Source organism: Anolis carolinensis, chromosome 1 (genome assembly GCF_035594765.1).
Source record: "Anolis carolinensis isolate JA03-04 chromosome 1, rAnoCar3.1.pri, whole genome shotgun sequence".
NCBI classification, from domain to species: Eukaryota; Metazoa; Chordata; class Lepidosauria; order Squamata; family Dactyloidae; genus Anolis; species Anolis carolinensis.
Window position 1 is genome coordinate 146,198,942 of NC_085841.1, and position 19,142 is coordinate 146,218,083.

A 19,142-nucleotide genomic window follows, 5' to 3' on the forward strand; every position below is an offset into this window, starting at 1 on the left:
TTTCTCCCTGTATATATCTAATCCATAACTTATAGCATTTATCCAAGCTTTCCTTTAAATTTAATGTAACCCAGAAGCATCCTTATGTGAACATTTCTTTTTAATAAAGCAGACCACCCACCTCAAGAAACCCAATGACATGCTTATTGTCTCTAGGTCAAATGAAGCCAATCCTTTTATTGCCTATTGACATTTATATTTGACATGCAGTTTTCTACCAGATCTCAACTACCATAAAAAATTGAGAATAACTCATCCAACGTAAGTAAACACCTAGTTTGTCTAATTTTGGGTGCTTTGTTTAATTCCTCCTTGCCTTTCTGAGCAGACCATCCTCATTCTCTTTTCCTTTCTTCTTCTATAGCACTGTCTCCTTTAGTCTTAATAAAATCAAAGTTGCCTCCTGTTCTCTGATATGAAATTCTTCCTGATTACACACATCTTCATTATGTTATGCCTTAACATAGAACAGAGACAGAGACAAACGCAGGCTCCAAGCTGGCCTCGAACTCATGACCTCTTGGTCAGAGTGATTTGTTGCAGCTGGCAGCTTTTGTATCGTTATCCCAAGACCCCCATGCATATGGGATATATTGAGCATGGTGATCAGATCATGATATAAATAAACATAACAGTTTAAATAATAAATGTAAGGCCTCCTCACGGACCACACTGAGAATTTCGGGGGGGGGGGCTGAAGCCCCCAAGCCGCCCCCCCCCCCCCCGGCTACATGCCTGCTGTGGAATATGCTATCTTGGAAGGTGACGGGGCCTCCTTCTTTGGAGGTTTCTAAGCAGAGGCTAGTTGGTCATTTGTCAAAGATGCTTTGATTGTGTGCTCCTGCATGAATGAATAGGCTTGGACTGGATAGCTCTTGGGATCACTTCTGACTCTATGACTATGATTTTAGGATTCTATGTCTCTTGTTTATGTGAAGAAGTAAATTCATGAGAGGTGTTAATCTCCCTATCATAGCCAGAAAGTCTCTATTAAGCATGGTCCACTAGTTTGGATTCTGCTTGAATAAGAAAGTTGTTTTTTCATCTCTTGTGCCCTTCTTCAGGCAGGCTTCTCTTAAAGAGGCTTTGGTTTCTCCTCACAACACATGATTATTTGTCACAAAAGTGGTCATATGATTTCCAAGAGGTTGCACATCTTCATGGTTTATCATCTGGCCCCCCTTTAATCCTGGGAGATCATTTCACAAGTCAAAATGCAGCTTGGCCAGTGATCACCATGGGGAACAGGTCTCTCAAGTGAAAAACACCATATCCAACACAGAGATCCATATTTGTTTAACGATTCTAACACTTGTATTGGAAAAAGGCAGAGAGCTAGAGCTGTACTGTAGGAGAAATAATGAGACTGGTGGACCCTGAGAAGTAATAGAGATACATGTCAAAACCAGGATGAATACCAAAATGTTTTAAATTGGTTCTTTCTGCTGTAGGTTATACAGTATTTCAGAGAAAGGAACTGGCAAACCACCTTGCCTGATAAAATCCCATGCAATTAATGTGGTTGCTATAAGCCAACAGGTGACTTGGAGGCTGTGTGTACAGGCACAAGTGCACCTTGTAATGACAAGTGAATATGCCCTTGGGCATAAGGGATCTTACATAAACATAAAACACTAACATGATCCCATTGTATTTTATAGAGCTAACCATATAAAAGCTTCCCAGGTACTACCTTTGTTTGTATTTGTAATAAAGTGAATGTTTATATATCCTAACCTTTTGCTTATTTTTTCTTCTCCCCCTTTCCTGCTTGATTGCTCAGTTTCTGCTTGGCAAAGCATGACTTTTGGATGGAGCCAGACTCATGATATCACAACTCACATTTATGGTCATGGCACTATTGGAGTCAGGCATGTAGCCGGGGGTGGGGGGCTTGAGGGGCTTCAGACCCCCCCCCCCCGAAATTCTCAGGGTGGTCTGTGAGAAGGCCTTACATTTATTATTTAAACTGTTATGTTTATTCATATCATGATCTGATCACCATGCTCAATATATCTCATATGCATGGGGGTCTTGGGATAACGATACAAAAGGTTTGCTAGGGTAGATCCTCCCCCGTCCAGACTCAGCCCTCCCCTCTCGAACCAAAATCCCAGCCCCTCCCGAACCAAAATCCTGGCTACGGGCCTGATTGCAGTGATTTAAAATATTCTCACCTAATCCCACTTTAGCGGACCCTTCACACCAGACAGGAATGGTTCATAAAGCAGTTTTCACACCATGCCTCAATGGTGTGAAGTGGAGTAAAGTAATGACACAAAGAAGCAGTTTTACCAGATGTGGTCAGTATTCCTCATCATAAGCGATCACTTGTGCCCATGTATGATGCCTTACAAGGGTAAAGCCTTGATGGTGGGTCCCTAAGTGACTGTAGAGAACTCTTCCAGATCCTCATGATCTTTTGCCATGATGACATAGATTTCCAGATGGAGGGCAGTCCTGACAGGGGTTTGCTTGGCATACCTTCCTCTTGCCATGTTTCTCCCCTTCACCCTCTATTCATGCCCCTCTAAAATCCACAGCACTGTTGGTAACAGCTGACCTCGAGTTAGTACTCCTTTTTCTTCTGATCATGAGCATCCATACTTTACAGCCTACTGATGATGTTTTTGGACAATCACACTCCTTTGCTTTCTTGTCTCATAGATAACGACGACTCTGGATCTACACTGTTATATAATGCAGTTTCAGAATGCAGATTAACTGCATTGAACTAGTTTATATGAGTCTACACAGCCATATAATCCGGTTCAATGCAGTTAATCTGATTTCTGAAGTTTAGATCCAACTGAAATGTATGCTGAAGCTGAGCTCCATAGAGTCTTAGCATTGAATCAGCACGATAGAGGTAAACAACATTGGCAGTCCTAGAGGCCAGACTTCCACCTTCAACTCACCACAAGCTGCATTAGTCCTAAAAAATGCCCAGAAATGCAGGAAAAATTCAAAACTGAGTAATTAAAACTGGATGTAGCCCAATGCCAACTTCTGGCTTGATCTTGGGGTTTCAAAGTGGATTGAGCTTTCAAGGTTCTGAGACATAACAGAATATTACAAAAAAGCCACCTCTTATCAAAGTCCTCTTGAAGCTCCCCAGAAGTGGTCAAATTTCTGTTAACTAACCAAAATGCCTGAGTTTCGAAAACAAAATGAAAATCTCCATTTCTGACAACTAGGAATATACATTTTTAGAACAACAGGGCTGTGATGCTTGGGGCAGAAGAGAGGAATTGACATGTGAAAGGAACTCTGGCAAATGCAGAAAAGTTTTATATTGGAATTGGAAAAACCTGCCTGAAAAGAACAGACCATTTGAATGAATACTTATAAACAGGAAATGTATATGATGTTAAAATAATGAGTCAGTTACGGCATTTGACAGAGTCAGGAAAGAAGTTGGCCTCTCTAAACTAAACAAATCCTTTTATGAAACCAGTCCGTGTGTTAACGTTGCATTGGGTAATTCATCATGCTCAGATCACTTAATGGAAAATCTATTGTTCCATATCAATACAAGGTGATATATTTAGATTTTGTGGTATTTAAGCAAATGCCATGATATCTAGTGCATTACAATTCAGTTTTTCATACATTTTGATAGTTGTCAACCCCATCTTGACTATTGGGTTGTCTCCTCAGGTGGCGGGAACATGGTAGAGAAAAATAGATCTGAGGATTAAGAGGTTTGCCCTGACCTGTAGCCCTCAAGCTTACCTTTAGATACAGTACAGAATATTTCCCCACACTCTTAAAGACAGATACAGTTTCCAGTACAGCCACCTTTTGTGTATGGAGTGGAAAGAGGTGCCACCTTGTTCCTTATTGCAGGGAGTAATGTCACTATCCAAGTGCAATGGGGAAAAAGGAGAGAAAGGGGGTTTGTGTCTTGAATGAACACACTTAAAGGGTAATCAAACCAAAGTTATTTTAAATCTCATTAATTTTGGTAGAGGGAATTAAGTGCACAAGTAATATGGGTTTTGCTTACTTTGGAATGAAACATGACTAGTATTAAACACTCTTAATTTATCAGTAATAGCCCCAATAGAACTTAGGAGTTTAGTGGAACTCATCCGTGTCTGAATTTCTCTATGTGGGGGACACAAAGGTAGCAGGTAATTATTTAGAATAGAGATTTATAGTTTTAATATAACATAGCAAAGTTCTAATATATCATCTATTAACTCAAAGGCAAGTCATTGTGAGCTTAGTGCATTTTACAACCAGGTAAATTTCTCTACCATAATTTAAATATGACTTTGGCCGAAATCCAGTTTTTAATCTTAACTAGAATACCCATTGACTCAAAGGGAACTTGGTAAGTCAACACTGAATGTAGGTGTTCTTGATTCAATGGGTATATTCTAGCTGGAACTATTGCTTGGACCTAGGTTTTCGTGTCAGATATATTTGGAATTGTATCACTGTATCGAAGTTTAAGGTAGTATGCTATGCCACTAGCATTGTTATCTTTTAGTATTGCTACACACTCATTTTATTTATTCTGTTTTCATCATTGATTGAAGAGCTTTTGCAGTCCTCCCCCCTTAAGGGCTCCCTTATACTGTCTTACCTGCCTACTGAGATCTATGGATGAAGCTCTGTTTGTGGTGACACAACCACAAGTTATCCACCTTACAACTACCCAGAAGACATTCCCAATGATAGCACTTTGAAACAGCTTCTCATCATCTGGAAGGTATGCTTGGATGGTGCTATCGTTTGGCCACATGCTGAAAACACCATTGCATCAACTATATGTATTATGCATTTTAAACATTTTCATTATTGTAAATTTTGATGTTTTAGCATTAAATGTTGGTGGGTTTATTATTTGTTACTGTTGTTGTGTGCATCCCTACCCTTCCTTTAGCATGTTTTATTCAGAGGTGGTTTGCCATTATCTTGCTCTAAGGCAGTAAGAGTGTGACTTGCCCAAAGTCACCCAATGAGTTTCCATGGCTGAGTGGGATTTGAACCCCTGTATCCCAGAGTCCTCATCCATCATTCAAACCACTACAACAAATCTTGTTATATTGTTGCCTATGACTTTGTTGTTGTTGTTTTTTAGCTTCTTGTTTCTGGTTATAAAGATAAATAAACTGATGAAATACAGGAAAGAGAGAAGGTTCTCCCATTCCCACTAACTGCTTAATAGGAACTCAGCATGCTTAGTAGTCACAGGATGCTGAAGGTCAGTTGAAGGAAGGCAATGGAAAATTGGGTGAATGATGGGCTCTGGGAATTCTAGTCCCAAAACTAACTTTTCTGAGCTCTGCCTTGTTAAGAATCAAATAAGGCTGTGGACAAGACAGAATCTCTTTTTCTCTACTATACTGCTGTTATAGTCTTTTTCTTTTAACAGGTTTAGAAGACTGGCATATTTATTGGCTCATAAAAATGAAGTGGTTGGTAACAAATCTTAAGCAATTCCAATAACATCAGAAGTTAATACACATAGACACACATAATAGAGATTTTGTCATACAAAGAATCACTAAAACCTGTTGGTTAAAAGAGAGTTTTCTGCTTGAACAAACACGGTTATTTTACAATAATTATGTTCATGGTTTTTTTTTTTTTTTGTATTTTTGAATGCTTGTACTTGAGTTACTATTTTACACAGTTAAATGTGAAATTCTGAAATGATTATACAGTGAAAACTTTTAATGAGGTAGCAGTGGATAACTTCAGGCTGCCTGCTTGCCTGGCTACCTATAGTATCTCTCTCCCTCTATCTCATTCTGTCTGTCTGTCTGTCTGTCTGTCTGTCTGTCTGTCTGTCTATCTATCTATCTATCTATCTATCTATCTATCTATCTATCTATCTATCTATCTATCTATCTATCTATCTGAGGATTAAATGAAGATACTTTGCTTCTCATGCATGTGCATATCTTTCATAGTCTTAGCTCATACAGGTACTATACACTTGAGAATTCACTTTAGACACCTGAAAAAACCTGTTTGACCAGGGGGCATAACAGACCATTTTCTATGAACAGAATTCCCTCTTTTCAACTGTTTTCAGCTCTAATCCTTTCCCTAGAAACCCTTATATTCGTTCTCCAACTTTTCCTAACTCAGAGCAGAAATATAAACATTATTACTCAGAGCTTATTGAGTTATTGAATGCCTTATTGAATTCAATGGGACTTATTTCCAGCTATGTACTATACAGGATACTACTACTGTACAATACTTAGCATATCTGCTATTGTTATGTGTGCCTTCAAGTTTTTTCTGACTTATGGCAGCCCATCATGGGTCCCATCATGACTTTTTGGGGGGCTGAAAGTGTGTAATTTTCTCAATATTATCCAATGGTTTTCCATAGCCGAGCAGGCAATCAACTGCTGGTCTTGAGAGTCATGATCCAATGCTGAGACTTCTACAGTAGACCTGCACAAGTTTTGGCCCTCCAGGTGTTTTGGACTTCAGTTTCCAGAATTCCTTACCATTGGACAGGCTGGCTAGGGGTTCTGGGAGTTGGAATCCAAAACACCTGGAGGCCTGCTCTACACCATGCTGGCTCCAGCATATCTACTCAGGAGTAAGTTCAATAGTATTTTTTACGATCTACTGCCAGGTAAATGTGGATATAACTGGATTTTTCTTGTACTTATTCTGTCGACCTCTCACTCACTACAGGAGTTAGATTACTGCTCCTTTTTTATTTTTCCTTCTTCATTTATTCAGAATAGCAAAACAGAACAAGGTGCTCCCGGTGTCAAACTGATAAACAGCAGAAAGCACAATCCACAAACCATTTGTAATACATGGTGCTGTGAGTCACTGATTACAGCCATCCTTCAAACATATCCTTAAAATAAAGGGCACATGTTTATTATGGCCTTAATCATGCTTTCCCTCACCACGGTCCTGAGAGCTTTTATTTGAATGTATTTTATTCATATATTGTAATGGCAATGAGAGCACTTTTGTTCTTGCCTTTCTAGAGGGACTGAAATGTTGCTTAAAACCTGACTCTTCTTTGGTGACGATTATTCACGGATGCTGCATGAAACCATCTCCCTCTGCCTCCTACACTCATGCTATTGGTAATCTCTCTCTGTGTATATGTACGTATGGTTACATGAATTCAATGGTCTGGAATTTTTAAAAAAAGCTCCACACACTCCTTCAGCATTTGCATAGGAGTCACTCAAGAGACTTTTTTAAAACGCCTTCACTTTGGCAGAAAATTGCATAAAACCATTGGCATGCCTTGCCATCTGCTCAGTCATCTTTTCTGAACTGCAAAAGTGCAAACTGTGGGGTCTGCAAAATCCATATGCAAAGATGTATATTTAATTCAGCGGAGATTTGCTGTCACAGCAACCCTCCGAGCAATCATGCAAAGCCATACAAAACTCAAGGACAGTCTCTAGGCTGTCTGGGCAGACAGGATTACAAATGATTACATTTGACTGAATACAAATTGATATAATTGCAAAACTAAAACAGGCGTAATCAGTAATATGAAAACTCCCAGGAAACAGACTTTGTCTACGGCAAACGTTTTTCAAATTGTGCCCCAAGGAACTGTGGAATTTTTGGAAGCTCATTAGTAGGACTTCCTTAGTAAGGAAATGAAAAACGGGAGACAAGATACCCCAGAGCAGCTAGCCTGTCACAGTTGACTCCCCTCCTCTAGAAATCCAGACTTGTCAAGTATTGTTAGGTATGTTTTGGAACTGAGAGGGGTCACAGTGTGGCCCATAAGCCTAGCTAGTACTTTGTATGTGCCATGAAGCATGCCCCAGAATGCACAGAACTATACAGAGTTTCATCAGCAAATTAATCCAAGAGTGCATCTGCACTGTAGAATTAATACAGTTTGACATGATTTTAATTGGCAAGGCCCAAAGCTATGGAATCCTGGGATATGTACTTTGGTGAGGCACTAGCCTCATGAAAAGCCTTGTGAAACTACAACTTCCAGGATTCCATAGTATTGAGCCATGGCAGTTGAAGTAGTGTCAAACTGCATTAATTCTACTTCAGTCTCACCTACAATGTGTTCCCCTGGCAACACCATTACATTTCCATTACCTTTTCTCATTCCTAAAGGGGGTGGGAAGTTGAGATTTTTTGAGACATGTTTTAAGGGCCTCATTTTAAAATAGGAATTTTAGTCCTCTGCCACCATTCCACATGCACAGAATACAAAAAAAAATCTATAACAAATATCACAACATACACTTTTAAAAGAGGAATGAAAAGAAGAAACAATGTAGCAAGCGCTGTAACAAGTTGTTCTTTTTGTTGCTGTGAGTTATGTAAAACAACAACTTTTAAACAGTAATTTTCCAGGCTCTGCAAAAATGTGTTCTGCACATTTCCCAATTCTCAGAAGTGATTACTTAGTAGGAAGACAGATATGATGGTCGAATGCAGATATAATAGAGCTTCTCTCCAACACAATGCAATGTAAAGCCACATTCTTTCTACACACTTTTCACATTCAGACATTATTTTTCATTTGTTTCCCCTTTTTGATTCAGCTTTAGACACAGTCAATGTCAGGAATAGACATAATGTAGCCAAGAGCTGTTTTGTGTTTCCTAGATCCCCTGGAAGTCAATTTTATTGTCTCAAACGCCCTCCATACCCACTCTAGAGGGCATGGGCATTCTGCCACCCTTTCAACCCCCAGGGATGTTTATGCCCAGGAGAGGCACCTTTAATAACAGTGAATGGCAAGTTAAAAAGAGATATCTCCTAATCCTAAATTATCCATGGAGTGTGTGCTGAAAATAGGGCAACATTTTCTCCCACATGCCTTGGAGGGGGCTTGAGAATATTTTATAGCACCAGGCCTCAAAGGTCTGATGGAAGGCTAATGGGACCTCTTAGCCTTCCACAGTCACCTCTCCCCTGCATATCATTTCATATCACCCTGCATGGACTCCAGAACATAAAGGGCAAGGAGTCATAAGTTCTCATTTACTTTCGACATAAGGAGGCCGAATCTTCCTGACATAACATTTTCCAGTTATCACTGAAGGAGCTTATAGTACACATGCACAGTGAAGTAACTTTTCTTTCTCTTCTCTTTAATTTTTACCCAAAGAGTTTCTACTTCTTCCACATGCTCTATGTCATGAATCCCCTTACAGGTGTATGCATCTTGACATATAATACTATTTCTTCTCCTTTCCTTTGATATGCATCATACCATGTATTACTACACTCCTGTCATGAATCTCATCCCATAGATTTTCAGTAATGGTTAATAAACCATATTTTATTTCCTATGTTAAGACTTCAGGTTCATCATGTTACTTTCCCATGCTCTGTGTCTTTTTATAGACCTCATCACATTGAAGTCTTCAAGCCAGGGCACAGGGGAGGCATCTGTGGGGCAGCATGGCAAATGTGTGGAGCAGTGCCTCGCATCACTGCCTTCCCCACCACACCGGGGAAAGTGTCTCCCAGCTTCCCCCATGCTGTCCCCAGCTTACCCAATAACACAGGTAGCCACATGTATTCTCAGGGCTCCATCCTAGTAGCTTTGTGTCATGTGATGGACTCCAGCAGGCTCTGTCCTGGCTCCATCCTGGAAACATCCTAGGATGGAGCCCAAACCTCATGTGACGAGGTCCATAGAAACTTCTAAGACATTCTTTCCATATGATTCATTGCTGTTTTTTTCCTATTGTTGGTGTTCTGTACTATTGGTTCAGGTCCCCTATATAATTGAGGTTATTTTCTTCAGTACTTGTTGTACTCCTGCTTTTTGGAATACTGTTTCCCTCCCTCATTAGTTTAAAGATTTCTTGAGCAGATTTGTGAATCTTTCTGGCAAATACATTTTTTTCCAACTGCTATGAGGTGCAACCAGTGATTTAAGAAGAACCCTAAGTCATCATGGATGACAGGCAGAAATCTGTCTGCATCTTTTGACGGGCTTTGTAAAACTTAGTCAGGGAACTGTTTTAGAAGTGTTTAAAATGGGGGGGGGGGGTGAGGCGTGCATGTGATGAGGTCCTTAGACTAAATAGTTCTGCTAACTTCCACTATTCCAGGGCTTGGTAATCGTATCCTAGCTTCAAATCCCAAATCGGCTATCAGACAAACAAGCCATTGCACTGGCTCCCCATCTTGACAGAACCCCCTTAGTCATCTGTTGGTTAATATTCAATAGAATAGAGGCCGAATGGGCTCAAGGAGTTTTCCTTTGTTCTCTTTTTTAAAAGATCTATGACAGGAAGTATGTGGTATCCCCTATCATCTTCCCCTGGAACCAAGCTAAGTGCATAGTTCTTCAAAAGTGTATCTACACTTTTGCCATGGCTCAATGCTTTGGAATCATGGGAGCTATAATTTACAAGAACTTTAGTCCTTTCTCCCACAGCATGCTTGCCATAGCAAACTACAACTCCCAGGATTCCATACTGTTGAACCATGGCAGTTAATGTCAAACTGCATTAATTGTAGTGTAGATGCACCATAGAGGTCATTGTAAACTTGCAGTATTGTAACAGATATATAACTAAAGAGCATGTGCTGAAATTCCCTGCAGCCTTCTTTCAATCCAGTGGTATCCAGATGTTTTGAGGTCCACCTACACTGTCACATAATGCAATTTGAAACTACGTATGGTCAGCATAGGCCCATATAAATGCCATTTTATGAGTCTACACTGATCATATCAAGCAGTTTCAAACTGCATGATATTGCAGTGTAGATGTGGCTTTGAACTACAATGTTTGTAGCAAGCATGACTATTAGGCATGCTGGCTGTAATTGATGGGAGTTGTAGTCTTACATATCTGGCAGATCTTCAGGTAAATACATTAAACCTGTGAAAAAGTACTCACCAAATTCTCAGAATTCCATAATATTGAGTCATGGAAGTTAAAGTGGTGTCAAACTGCATTAATTCTATAGTGAAGATGAACCCTAAGACAGTCAAGTTATTTTGGCACAAAAGATTAAAGAACTTCAACTCCCAAGATTCCATACCACTGACCCATGGCCACTGACCTAAAGTACTTTCAAACTGCATTAATTATACAGTGTAGATTCACCCTAAGTAAACCAATTTTATCAGTATGAAGTGTAGGTTGCTGGAGTTCAATAAACATTTGGGGGCTCTGCTCTTTGGCCCTCAGCTTGGTTCATCTTTCCAACCTTGCTGGTCACATGTCTCTTTCTTTGTGTATCTTTCTGTGTAAGCATAGAGAATTTCTAATTGACTCCACACTACTGCCCCACAGGTTGGATATGCTGGAACTACATATAAGGGATGCATGAATTTACCTAAAAATTGGAGCCAAATCCTTCTTTTTATTAGCCCCATTCTGTGATGCAAGTGAGAAACTGAGAATCTGTTTATCACACACTTGTGTGGTTCTGTGCTTCAGTCTAAGAGCTCTTTCATATACTGGTAATGTATACTTCTGTCAAGGTCGCATGTTCTTTTCCCTAGAGTTCATTTATCATTATCTTTCCTACTTGCAATGCAGCATAAGTCATCTAATTGCACACATTGCTGGCAGCAGTGCTGGACACCACACATTATAATTCAATCCATGGTACCATACCAGAAGAAGAGACTGCTTCATATATTTCCTGCAGCTGCAGAAACACAGGATAGGGGTCATTCACACTGGAAAATGACTCCGGTGGGTGATCTCATCATCCCTCCTTTTGCAACATGAGACAGAAAAGTTGGGAAACTGGCTTTTTTAGTTCAGATCCACATTTTTGTAAGTTCAGAATATTTCACGACCAGCAAACAAGAAGAACTTGGCCCTGCAATGTGACAACTATAAAAAGACTAATCAAGATCTGAGTTGCCAAATGGAAATGGCCAGATTGATCAAGATTAAGTTATTCCTTAATTATACCCTTCTCTGACAGTTTCTACACTAGCCTACACATAGAAATTCTTAATTGCGAAGGGTGGACCATTTTCTTCTTAATCAGTTTCAAATGCTTCTTCTTGTATTAGGCAAACAAATACTATATTCTTCATCATGTTCAGACCTGTAAAGGAATAGGAATAGATTGAGAGCCCTACAAATAGCTCCCCACCTCCTCCAAAGTTTCGGAGCACTTGTTGGAATTGTAACACAATTGGAATTGCAACACAAATTCCAACCCCAAACTGACATGTTTAGTAATGATACCCACTTGCAATTGACATTGCAATGCTTAGATTGCAACATACAAGGTAGGAATGTTGATAAAACAGGAGCACAGCTTATACATGGCAAACTCTAGATTTGCCCTGCCCTTGCAGTTTCTCACAGATCTGTGAACCACTCAGGATGTTCAACTTCTTGGAAGTCAGGATATGGGGCCATATGTCTTTCCCTCATGTGAATCACACTCAGGAAGCTGCTTTGATCAATGGGTTCATAGAACTACCACTTTTGAAAGATGTCACAGGATGGAAGATTTAACAGGATAAAATAATCATCTTTTAACATCAGAATGGTCATTTCCAGGTTTGCTTTTAAAAAAAATATTCTGACATTCCATTTGGCCACAAAGTATCATGGGGAAGAAAATTGGACCTGCTACAATTGTCTTTTTAATAATTATAGTTATAAGTCTAGAGTGTTATAATTGGATAATTTCAATAAAGCTTCAATTTTCCTGCTTCTCAAAAGTATTTCAAAATTTCTTTATGTTACAACAAGCTGTTGTACAACTTCTCTGTTGAACAAAACACAACTAAATAGACTAAGTAAACATTAAAAATTAAAATACAAGATTGCATTTTTAAAAAGTCCATAAGAAACTAATCTTATGGATTTATTTTTTAAAGCAATCTTGAACTTTACAGCATGAAATGTGCCCAGAATGATTCTTACCTGCAACAATACCAAGAACAATCCACAAATTTTTGAAAAATGAAAAAAGGTATGCTCAAAAGATTGTTTTGTAAACTGTATCCATATTTATTCATTTATTTATTTATTTATTTACAGTATTTATATTCCACCCTTCTCACCCCGAAGGGGACTCAGGGCAGATCACATTACACATATAAGGCAAACATTCAATGCCTTAACATAGAACAAAGACAAAGACGAACGCAGGCTCCGAGCTGGCCTCGAATTGATGACCTCTTGGTCAGAGTGATTTGTTGCAGCTGGCTGCAGCTGGCAGCTCACCAGCCTGCAAACATAATGTTGGTTTTAAAGATGCCACAAAACTCTTTATTATAGGGTGAGAAGATTATCACTACATGCAAATGTTTTTAGAGTAGATCACTGAGAGTTGTATGGCTCCATAAGACAAGTAGGAGCTGAGCTGAAGAACAGATCACAATAAGAGTACTTTGAGACTCATACTGATTCTTTACTCTGCATCACTTTAACCCAAGGAAGCCTGGGGAAAATATTTAGTGTAGTGGCAGAACATTACTGTATCCAGAAAGAGCTGTTTCTACAGCTGAGCTGGGGAAAATTCCCATCTGAATTATTAGATTCATACTGCAAGGTCAGAAACAAAATGCAACCCTCCACACTTCATGACATATAATTAAACCACAACTCCTGTCTCAAGTGGCCTTGATATAGGATGTATTACATGTGTGACATGATTTATAGACAATAGCATTACCAAACTCTGGTAGAATATATCAGGAATGACTTTCTTGCTTTATCAATACAGCCTTATAATCGACATTATGCATCCTTTTGCACCAGACTGGGGAGCATTAAGCTCTCATGATGTTGATGAATAACTTTTATGTCATATTGAACCATTCGGCTGTTGAGGACTGGTGAGTTCAACACAGGTTTTGTATCCCATCTTTTATATGGAGTATCATGGATGGGAATTGCTCTCCAGATTTGATAGAATTATAGTTCCCAGCATTCTTTGCTCCTGTCTATATTGGCTGGGTTACAGGGACTTTCTGCTTGCTGGAGGGCCATACCATTCTCTGGTCCAAATTATACAAGCACACAAAACATAATACAATATATTCTCACCAGCACTGCAATTCTTGCTCATTTTTGCACCACTACAGAGACGAAAGCATTTTCAAAATCAAAGTTGCCTTTATATGCTGAATGACACCCTAAAGCTATGGCTCCCCTCCCCAGATTGCTGATTCTGGACTGGAATAGGGCAATTTATTTCAGTGAGAGTCATACTAAACTCCAACATAATCAGACTTTCACTGTGGCATTTCCATTTGCTCCAATGGGTTTTGCTCACAACAGAAGAGAATAGCTTGTCAATTGTATGAACAGGAATGCATCTGAATCTTAGCAGATGGCATGGGACCTTCCCCTTCTCACTAAGGAACACGATCCATCTGCTAATATGAACTTTCCAGCAAAAGAACATGCATCTTTCATGTCCTGCCAATTCATATACACCTTTCATCTTTAAAGAAGAAAATGCTCCAATTTTCAATTGTACATGCAAAAATTTCCACTGTTATTTTCAAATGAGCATGCTCAAGTGCACCATCTTCTCTGTTTTTCTTCTGCAGGGTATGAGGGAGAGGGGGTCCAATTTTCTACTGTATGGGAGGGAGAGATAAAATATTTCCTTCCTCAGCTAGTATTTTACCCATGATTGATTCTTCTCACCCATATAGCTAGAGAGTTCAGAAATGAAGGACTTGAGCTGTTGCCACTTGAATTTGTATACCATAATTTCAATACAAGTTATTGCATGAAGGAATTATATTTCTAATATGAAGGAAACTATTCTGCACATTATATATAGAGTTTGAAAACGTTCTTTTTCTTAGAATTACAACTCCCAGGCTCACTCAACCACCATAGTAAGTAGACATATTATTTGATGGATTCATAGAATTGTAGTGGAAATATTTTTCCACACTCTGGTATCCTGCACAGAATTCCATATATATTGTCCACTAGAATTGATGATAGTCAGAAAACAGGATAGGTGCAATGCTATTTCATAGTTTACAGAGAGGTATGTTCCTCTCTAAATGAGTTGTGATCAGTGTTGGCTGATGCCTCAGTGGAGCATTATGTTTGTTTTAAGCTTGAGTATTCAAAAAAAGCTATTCAAAGTGCTGAATTATCTTCCTCAAGTAGCTCCAGGACCCTGGATTGTGCCTTTGACATTTGGGCTGGAATCACCAGTTGTCACTACAAGAAATATTATTATTATTGGCATTATTTATTATCATTATGGAAAAGTTGTTACAGCCATCCCTACCATTAGACAGGCTAACACATTTGCATCAGTCAGCAGATTTGGTGCCTCATGAAACAGCAGTAAAGTTTTTAGTTATTTGGCCTTTATTATAGTATTAATTCCAGGATGGCTAGCGATATTTGTTGGATACTGTGCTCGTGTGCCATAATAGGTTGATTGGCTTCGGGTTCTTCTGAGTCTTGATGTTGGGTAAGCAAGGAAAATTGTTATTTTGAGCTAATTTCAAAAAATGCTACCATCCATATTATTTTCTCAACAGCCCCCTAAGAATTAGCAATAATCTTTCAAAGCAATAAGACTTCTCAAATTTTTCTATACAGGTAAAGTATGTCATCAAAGTGAGAAATGGCACAAATAAGCAAAGTGTTACATGCACTGAACTGAATTGAACTTGCAATGGAACCAACACTGTAAATAATGCAGTAAAATATTTGTAGTCATGCCAGGGTGGTAACCAGTTCATAAAACACAATTGTGTCCTGGTTAAGTTGCTTCTGGAAGATGAGATGAGATTTTTTTCATGTCAGGAGTGACTTGAGAAAGTGCAAGTCACTTCTGGTGTGGGGAAATTGGCTATCTGCAAGGATATTGCCAGGGGACGGCCAGATGTTTTGATGTTTTTACCATCCTTGTGGGAGGCTTCTCTCATGTCCCTGCATGGAGTTGGAGCTTGCAGAGGGAGCTCATCTGCGCTCTCCCTGGGTTGGATTCGAACCAGCAACCTTCAGGTGAGCAATCCAACCTTCAAGTCATCAGTCCTAACAGCACAATGGTTTAACCCACTGTGCCACTGGAGTCGAGATGAGATGAGATGAGATGAGATGGGATGAGAAGAGAAGAGAATGAGAAAAAGAAAAACAGTTGAATTTTTTTGGAATAAATATATTAATTATATTAAGGACAAAGCTGATGAGGAACATTTTCACAGGATATTACTACTACTACTATTACTACTACTAGGGCCATGTTACTCTAGCAAATGACATTTAAATTCTAGATTGAGAAAAAATTAAAAACAATTATCACTTCTAAAACTGAAATCATTATAGGACTTCCAATTCTATAAGTGAGGGAGGATGTTGACGAGGCTCATATATTCACTATTTGGTTTGTAGTTTTCCCTCTCTCTTGGGGATTTGGGACCCTTTATGGTCAGGGAAACAGAACTGGCAATGTCTTTCAGACATCAAGCTTTAGACTGCAAAATCACCTAGGAAGAACCTTGCTGAATTAGACCAAAGATCTAATGCAGTCCAGCATGCTGTTTCCATGGGTACCAACCAGTGCCTATGGAAAGCATGCAAATAGGATATATGCCAAATAAACCCCTCTGGTTTATGTTCCCTAGCAACTAACACCTGATAAACATCATCCATAAATTTGTCAAATGCCTTTTCAAATGTTGATCATCACTAGATCTTGCAGTAGTCATTTCCACAAAGACTAAATGTGCAAATGTTCTTCCCTCTGTCTGTTCTGAATCTCCCAACATTGAGCTACATTGAGGAAATCCAAGCTCTAACACAATGGTAGTGAATGAAAAACATCTTCTGATCTATTTCCTTCCACACCATACAACTACCATGATTCTATAGCACTAAGCTATATTGTATGCCTCTTTTATGTCTTCCCCTTATTTTTTGTAAGCAAACAAATACAAAACCTGCTCCTCTTAAGACTGTAACACTTCCACTGTCCCTGTCCTGTTCTGTACGTTCTCCATCTTTGCAATGTCCTTTCTAAATTGCACTGACCAAGAAAGCACAGTATTTCATATGCAATTGTGCCACAGGTTCTTCCTTCTCCATGGCATTATAGTCTTGTCTGTATTATCTATAAATAGAGTTGCAACCCAGAGGTCATGCCTACTTCTTTTAAATACAGCAGGGGATGTTGTAAATAGACCACTAGTGAAAAATGTCTCTGCTCTGGAACAACTGAAAATGATTGGCCTCTGCTACCAACAGGAGGGATGCTGAGCAGCTACACAGGTTGTATTGTCTTGCTTCATTTCCTGTGGAGCTTTGGTAATCAGCTGTGGCGCAGCTGTTGAGCAGCTGCCTTAAATCACTCTGACCATGAGTTCGAGGCCAGCCTGTGGCGGGGTGAGCACCCGTCAATTAAAAATAAAAAATAGCCCCTGCTTGTTGCTGACCTAGCAACCCGAAAGATAGTTGCATCTATCAAGTAGGAGATAAGGTACCACTTATAAAGTGGGGAGGCAAGATTAACTAATTTACGACCTGGAATGAGGAAGTGCCGTCAGTGTGGATGATGAAGCAGCTGCTCCCCCCTGTGGCCAGAATCGAACATCCCCTCAGAAGAAGGTTAACTTGCCTCTGCATGTGTCTCTCAGTCTCTGTTTGATGTGTTCATGGGCATTGAATGTTTGCCCTATGTGTGTTATAATGTGATCTGCCCTGAGTCCCCTTCGGGGTGAGAAGGGTGGAATATAAATACTGCAAATAAATAAATAAATAAATAAATAAATAAATAAATAAATAAATAAATATGATGGAGAGAGTTAACACAGCTTTATAGTACAATTTAATGTCTAATATTCTTAAGTTTTACAGGCAGGTATTAAATCTAGTCCATCCTAGTTTACACAAGCAACATGTAGGTAACTACTGTAATTTATGTGCACCTTTCAATAGAAGTAGGATAGAGCACTTAAAGTTGATGTTTAAAGTACCATTGTAGGTTTAGCTTTTGCAGACTTGATGGATTTGATTAATAGGGTCTCTCTAAAGACCTCATCAGATGGAGATTGAAAAGCCGGGGGACAGCGGGGAAACCATTGGACTGCCATCCTACAATGTTTCCCAGCTGTCCCCATGCTGTCTCATGGAAATGAATATCTACCATAAAATGACTATAAATATGTAATGGAAGACCTGGAAATTACTAGAAAGAATATATTTCTAGGAAACTTTAGATACTCCAGCATTACTCTGCAGTCAACTTCCACCAGAGTTTGACCATAGAGAAGCACTGCAGGATCTAGAGATTTGTGGAGAAATGTACTATTGGGCTGGGCTGGGGTAACGCATTTTAATTCAAGTTTATTTTTCCTTTTTTGAGGGAGTCCTGCACTCTAAACCCAACAAATGTGGAGTGCTAATTGTCATGAGATATTATTAAAATCAATTTATACTATCAAAAATACTAAAGTTGTTACCATCATGTTTACCATTTTAATGCAATTCTTTCATTTCCCTTTTAAAAATCTGAATGCACCAAAAGGCCCATCCACACTGCCATATAATGCAGTTTCATAATGTAGTCTGCACTGCTATATAATGCAATTAAATTGCCCTGAGAAAGTGCAGTATATGACAGTGTAGATGGGGCCCAAGTTGTATTACCTCTCTAAAATGTTACTTCTCCATTTTATGCAGCTCCATGTGTAAACCCAGGCCAGCACATTGCCCATCCTGGTACAGATTGTCTTGTGTAAATTGTGACTTCCTATGTGTTATTCCTCTTGTATTAGGAGATGCTCTGGGCATTTATATGTGAACAAATACAAGCAAAAGTTTAGTAAAGATATGCATGACAGAGGCTTCTAAGCATCAGCATGTTTGCTTTTAGCCTAAGATGTCTAGCCAATCGTTCAGGAAAACGTTGGGGCATTCTCTTTTGGGATTACATGCCTTGCAATAGTTTCATCTGCTCCCACATACACGTGTTCCCTAGATATGGTGAGATTTTGACTCTGCTTTGTTGCTGGTTGTAGAGGATTTTAGCACTATTCCCAGTCTGCACATTTCTTTTCAACTGCTTTCTCTTTCTTGAGGTGTCATATGAGTGTGTTTCTTTGCCATGCCAACTTTCCTCTTCATTTATTCAACCTCTTCCTGTATACCTCTCCTCCGATATCCATGTTGTGCACTTTTTAATTTTTTTTCTATTTAAGTGTTTTTATAGTCATAGAACTAAAGAGATAA